A 6,025-nucleotide genomic window follows, 5' to 3' on the forward strand; every position below is an offset into this window, starting at 1 on the left:
AACAAGATCCACCTATATTCTGTCTACAAGAGACTTATTTTAGACCTAAAGACACCTTCAGATTGAAAGTAATAGGATGGAGAACCATCTATCATGCTAATGGTCACCAAAAGAAAGTTGGCATAGTCATACTTATGTCAGACAGCCTAGATTTTAAAATAAAGACTGTAACAAGAGATGAAGAAGGGCATTATATCATAATTAAGAGGTCTATCCACCAAGATCTAACAATTGTAAACATTTATGCTCCAAAAGTGGGAGTACCCAAATATATAAATCAATTAATAACAAACATAAAGAAACTCATCGATAATAATACCATAATCATAGGGGACTTCAACACCCCACTTACAACAATGGACAGATCATCTAAACAGAATACCAACAAGGAAACAATGGCTTTGAATGACACTCTGAACCAGATGGACTTCACAGATGTATTCAGAACATTTCATCCTAAAGCAGCAGAATACACATTCTTCTCCAGTGCACATGGAACATTCTCCACAATAGATCACATACTGGGACATAAATCAGCCCTCAACAAGTACAAAAATATCGAGATCATACCATGCATATTTTCAGACCACAACGTTATGAAAATCAAAATCAACCACAAGAAAATAATTGGAAAGGTAACAAATACTTGGAGACTAAAGACCATCCTACTAAAGAATGAATGGGCTATCCACGAAGTTAAAGAGGAAATTTATGAGGCGCCTGGCTGGCTCAGTTGGTTAAGTGTCCGACTTCAGCTCAGGTCACGATCTCGCGGTCCGTGAGTTCGAGCCCCGTGTCGGGCTCTGGGCTGATGGCTCAGAGCCTGGAGCCTACTTCCAATTCTGTGACTCCCACTCTCTCTGCCCCTTCCCCGTTCATGCTCTGTCTCTCTCTGTCTCAAAAATAAATAAATGTTGGGGCGCCTGGGTGGCACAGTCGGTTAGGCGTCCGACTTCAGCCAGGTCACCATCTCGCGGTCCGTGAGTTCGAGCCCCGTGTCGGGCTCTGGGCTGATGGCTCAGAGCCTGGAGCCTGTTTCAGATTCTGTGTCTCCCTCTCTCTCTGCCCCTCCCCCGTTCATGCTCTGTCTCTCTCTGTCCCAAAAATAAATAAACGTTGAAAAGAAAATTTTTTTTAATAAATAAATAAATAAATAAATGTTAAAAAAAATTTAAAAGGTCATGGAATCCAATGAAAATGGTAACACCACAACACAAAACTTCCTGGACACAGGAAAGGTGCTCATAAGAGGAAAGTATATAGCAATCCAGGCCTTCCTAAAGAAGAAATAAAGATCTCAGATACACAACCTAACCTTATGCCTTAAAGAGCTGGGGAAAAAAAACAGCAAAGAAACTCCAAAACCATCAGAAGACAAGAAATAATAAAGATTAGAGAAGAAATAAATGCTACTGAAACCAAAAAAACAAACAAACAAAAAAAACAGTAGAATAGATCAATGAAACCAGAAGCTGTTTTTTTTTAAGAATTAACAAAATTGATAAACCCCTAGCCAGTGTGATCAAAAAGAAAAGGGAAAGCCCCAAATAAAATCAAGAATGAAAGAAGAGAGATCACAACCAACACAGCAGAAATACAAACAATAATAAGAGAATATTATGAGCAATTATACGCCAATAAAATGAGCAATCTGGAAGAAATGGACAAATTCCTAGAAACATACAAACTACCAAAACTGAAACAAGAAGAAATAGGAAATGTGAACAGACCCATAACCAGTAAATAAATTAAATTAGTAATCAAAAATCTCCCAACAAACAAGAGTCCAGGGTTGGATGGCTTTCCAGGGGAATTCTACCAAACATTTAAATAGTTAACACCTATTTTTCTTAAGCTATTCCAAAAAATAGAAATGGAAGGAAAACTTCCAAACTAATTCTACAAAGCCAGCATTATCTTGATTCCAAAACTATACAAAGACCCCACTAAAAAGGAGAACTACAGACCAATTTCCGTGATGAATATGGATGCAAAAATCCTAAACAAGATAGTAGCCAACCAGATCCAACAATACATTAAAAGAATTATTCACCACGACCAAGTGGGATTTATATCTGGAATGCAGGGCTGGTTCAATACCCACAAAACAATTAATGTGATATATGACATCAATAAAAGAAAGGACAAGAACCACATGAGCCTCTCAACAGATGCAGAGAAAGCATTGGACAAAATATAGCATCCTTTCTTGATAAAAAAAAAATACCCTCAAGAAAGCAGAGATAGAAGAATCATCCCTCAAGATCATAAAAGCCATATATGAAAGACCCAACACTAATATCATCCTCAATGGGGAAAAACTGAGAGCTTCCCCCTAAGATCAGGAACATGACAGGCTTGTCCACTCTCACCACTGTTATTCAACACAGTATTGGAAGTCTTAGCCTAAGCAATCAGAAAACACAAAGGAATAAAAGACATTCAAATTGGCCAGCAGGAAGTCAAACTTTCACTCTTTGCAGATGACATGATACCCTATGTGGAAAACCCAAAAGATTCCATGAAAAACTGCTAGAAGTAATACATGAATTCAGCAAAGTCGCAGGATACAAAATCAATGCACAGAAATCAGTTGCATTCCTATACACCAATAATGAAGCAACAGAAATGACAATCAAGGAATTGATCCCATTTACAATTGCACCAAAAATCATAAAATGCCTAGGAATAAACCTAACCAAAGGGGTGAAAAGCTACACACTGAAAACTATAGAAAGCTTATGAAAGAAATTGAAGAAGACACAAAAAAATGGAAAAACATTCCATGCTCATGGATTTGAAGAACAAATGTTAAACTGTCAATACTACCCAAAGCAATCTACATATTCAATGAAATCCCTATCAAAATAACACCAGCATTATTCACAGAACTAAACCAAACAATCCTAAAATTTGTATGGAACCACAAAAGACCCTGAATAGCCAAAGCAAACTTGAAAAAGAAAACCAAAGCAGGAGGCATCACAATCCCAGACTTCAAGCTATACTACAAAGCTGTAATCATCAAGACATCATGGCACTGGCACAAAAACAGACACTCAGATCAACGGAACAGAATAGAGAACCCAGAAATGGACCCACAAATGTATGGCCAACTAATCTCTGACAAAGCAGGAAAGAATACCCAGTGGAATAAAGACAGTTTCTTCTACAGATGGTGCTGGGAAAACTGGACAGCCACGTGCAGAAAAATGAACCTGGACCACTTTCTTAAACCACACACAAAAATAAACTCAAAATGGATCAAAGTCCTATACATAAGACAGAAAGCTATCAAAATCTGAAGAAGAAAGCAGGCAAAAACATCTTTGAGCTCGATCGCAGCAACTTCTTACTCAACACGTCTCTGGAGGCAAGGGTAACAAAAGCAAAAATGAACTATTGGGACCTCATCAAAATAAAAAGCTTCTCCACATCGAAGGAAACAATCAGCAAAACTAAAAGGCAACCAATGGAATGGGTGAAGATATATGCATATGACATATCAGATAAAGGGTTAGTATTCAAAATCTGTAAAGAACATCTCAAACTCAACACCCATAAAATAAATAATCCAGTGAAGAAATGGGTAAAAGACATGAATAGACACTTCTCCAAAGAAGACATCCAGATGGTTAACAGACACATGAAAAAATGCTCAACATCACTCATCATCAGGCAAATACAAATCAAAACCACAATGAGATACCACCTGACACCTGTCAGAATGACTAATATTAACAACTCAGGCAACAACACATGTTGGCAAGGATGTGGAGAAAGAGGATCTCTTTTGCACTGCTGGTGGGGACACAAACTGGTGCAGCCACTCTGGAAAACAGTATGAAGTTTCCTCAAAAAACTAAAAATAGAACTACCTTAGGTAGTTCTATTGCAATTGCACTCCTAGGTATTTATCCAAGGGATACAGGTGTGCTGATTCGAAGGGGCGCATGCACCGCAATGTTTATAGCAGCACTATCAACAATAGCCAAAGTATGGAAGGAGCTCAAATGTCCATCAACTGATGACGGATAAAGAAGATGTGGTATATATGTACAATGGAGTATTATTAAGCAATCAAAAAGAATGAAATCCTGCCATTGGCAACTGCGTGGATGGAACTAGAGTGTATTATGCTAAGCAAAATTAGAGAAAGACAAATATCATATGAATTTACTCATATGAGGACTTTAAGACACAGAACAGATGAACACAAGGGAAGGGAAGCAAAAATAATATAAAAACAGGGAGGGGGACAAAACATAAGAGACTCTTAAATACAGAGAACAAACTGAGGGTTGCTGGAGGGGTTGTGGGAGGGGGGATGGGCTAAATGGGTAAGGGGCATTAAGGAAGACACTTGTTGGGATGAGCACTGGGTGTTATACATAGGGGATGAATCACTGAAATCTACTCCTGAATCCATTATTGCACTATATGCTAACTAACCTGGATGTAAATAATTAACTAATTAATTATGAAGAAAAAAAGAAGAGAAAAAAAACGATGCATTTGTAATGATATTCAAAAAGAGAGAACCAAAAAAAAGTAGTTACCAATTGCTGCATAACAAAGTACCCCCAAAATTCAGAATCAAACATCAAATGTTTATTACCTCACACAGTTTCTGCAGATCAGGAATCTGAGAGCAGCTCAGCTGTTGGCTTTGAGTCTGTGACCTGGGCTGTAGTCATCTGATGGCTAGACTGGGGGCTGGAGGATGCACTTCTAAACTCGTTCAAATGGCTGTTGGCGGGGGTTTCATTTCCTCACCACGTGGGCCACTCCTCACAATGTGACAGCTGGCCTCCCTCAGAGTGAGTGATCTGAGAGAGAGGGAGAGAGAGATCAAGCTGGAAGCCACAGTCTCTTTTATAACTTAACAAAACATTAGAAGCAACATAACATCACTTCTGCCATATTCAACTGGTAACACAAACCAGTTCTGGTACAATAGGCACGGGAGCTACACAGGAAAAGAATCCTGGAAGGGTTCACTGATAGCCATTTCAAAGGATGGCCAATGCATGGTCATGGCACCTAGGGCAAACAACTATTTACTCTGAATACTAGCAGTTAAATTAAAAAGAAAGTATTTACTTTTATTCCTGTATGGTTATTTCAGAATAATCAAATCACCCTGAATTGATAGGCTGAGAGAAAATCCTTCTTTTTAAAGAAATTTCTGTTCATAAATGTGACAAGACCTCTGGACTTAGAAAAATCACAATTCTGCAACCCCTGATGAAATGGTTGATTTAGGCAAAGATCGGTAGGTGAAACCACCAAACGAAAGATTGGTAGGGAACTACACATGGACAGACACAACAATCAAGAGCTGCACTCAGTGAACAATCTTAGCATCACAGAGTGTGGAACAAGTCAGACATTATACACCTCCCAATATAAAGCAAAAAGAAGTACATAGCCCCACCTAAAAATAATTCTTACCCATAAAAGTAAACCAAACTTGAACCAAACTTTTAGAGCTAACAGGGAATACAAGGCTAGAGTAATAAATGAAGACACAAATAGACAAAACCAGCAGCATGTGAAACATTTAGGACAAATACCCAATTTGTTCAGGGGGCATGGAATAGAAAATGGAAGAAGGTACTATTCTAGATCTAAATTAAAAGAAAATTAAAAGAACCAAAAAAAAAAAAAAAAAGCATGTAGACTTTGGATCTTGATTAAAAAATAAGCATGCTTTACGTATTTGGACAAGTTTAGCATGGACTCAGTATTTAGTGGAAACCAGGAACTTTTTAGGTGGGATAATGGCATTGTAGTTGTCAGAAAATGTCCATATTTTTTAAGAAATGCATTCTGAAAGAGAGGGAAACAAACCATAAGAGACTCTTAGCCACAGAAAACAAAGAGTTGACGGAGGGAGGTGGGGGATGGGCTAGATGGAGATGGGCATTAAGAAGGGCACTTGTGATGAGCACTGGGTGTGTAGGTAAGTGATGAATCACTGAATTCTACTCCTGAAATCAATACTACACTGTATATTAACTAA

Source organism: Prionailurus viverrinus, chromosome B2 (genome assembly GCF_022837055.1).
Source record: "Prionailurus viverrinus isolate Anna chromosome B2, UM_Priviv_1.0, whole genome shotgun sequence".
NCBI lineage: Eukaryota > Metazoa > Chordata > Mammalia > Carnivora > Felidae > Prionailurus > Prionailurus viverrinus.